We start from the raw sequence: 1,324 nt of genomic DNA, 5'->3' as shown, positions 1-1,324 counted from the left end.
CAACCCGTTACTAGCATGGGGTACCTAATAAAGTGGCCGGTGAGTGTATATATATATATATATATATATATATATATAATATTGCACTTTATACTCCATTATAGGCTATTTTTGGACAGCTGTTGCTAGGCTACTATTTAAGATTGTACATTAAAAAAAATGTGGTGACATTTTAAAATAAAATGCATTGTTAAAACTTAAACAACATACAGCTTGTAACTCCTAAGTTCATTATTTACTTATAAAAAAATACATAGCTGCAGAGGTGGATTTATTGTTTTGAAAAACAAAAGCTTCATCTCAATAATAGCATTTGGGATCAGGAGGGCATGTGACACTGTGGCCTTCAGAGGCAGAACAAATCTCGCTCACACTCTGTTCCTCTCTTTCAGTCTAATTCGTTTTTTTCTTTATTCTTCATTCTGTCACTCTATATATTCCGCTCTTCACCACCTCTGCATCCTACAGACTCAAATAGCTCTGCTGTGATACACACCATAGCTCTCAATCATTGTGTAAGATAAGGGCAATTTGTTGATGATGCAATGTTGTTGACTATTTTAAATAATTAGCTGGGACAGTGTTCTAGGAAAAAGCCACACACATCCCTCATAATTTCTTTACATTCCGATAATGCTACCTATTAACACACACATCCTGCTTACAGGCTCTGGAAGTGAAGGTCAACATGCAATCCCCAGCATTGTGGTGTCAGGGGTAATCAAAATGTAACATGTTTTCTAAATGTATTTGTATGCATGATTACAAGTCTGTGCTCAACCACACACAGGGAGTTGCTCAAGTTGTGCTGCTTTATTCATGTGCCACCGTGTTGGCTTTGCAGCTTATAGCGCACAGCCCTATAAACAACTACAGAGTGCATGACAACCAAGGATAAAATTGCTACCTAATCAATCTGTTAGAATACATGTTGTGCCCTTTCCTAACAGATGGTGACAATATGGATTTGCCACTGTAGGCTGGAGATTATCTGGTAACTGGATTTCATAATAGAAAACTGATAAATGTTTTCTGTCTGCCCATATGGTTGATTCTAGCCTCCCTCTCAATATTTACCACCTCTTAATGCTGACAAGAAAGGTTTGTGTCAGTTATGTTTCTTGACCAGAACATGGTTAACATATTCATAGTAAGACATTTACTGTGGACGAAGATGCGCTACCTACTCTCTAATTACAAAATTTTGATGAGCCCGTCATGGTTTGGTAAACATTTTCTGCTTGACAAGGCTAGTAAAGTCTGTTAAAAAGTTTCTCAACTTAAGGGTATGGAACTAATAGAGGACTGTATTTGTTAGGATATA

At 36.9% G+C, this 1,324-nt stretch overlaps 1 long non-coding RNA gene across 1 annotated transcript in view; it reads right to left on the bottom strand.

Moving 5' to 3' along the window:
- Positions 1-1,324, bottom strand: part of LOC117947508 — a 1,113,976-nt gene that overhangs the window by 164,814 nt on the left and 947,838 nt on the right. The window lies entirely within an intron of this gene.

This window comes from Etheostoma cragini, chromosome 7 (assembly GCF_013103735.1).
Source record: "Etheostoma cragini isolate CJK2018 chromosome 7, CSU_Ecrag_1.0, whole genome shotgun sequence".
NCBI lineage: Eukaryota > Metazoa > Chordata > Actinopteri > Perciformes > Percidae > Etheostoma > Etheostoma cragini.
The sequence above is the reverse complement of the archived record's forward strand: the minus strand, read 5'-3'. Positions and strand labels throughout refer to the sequence as shown.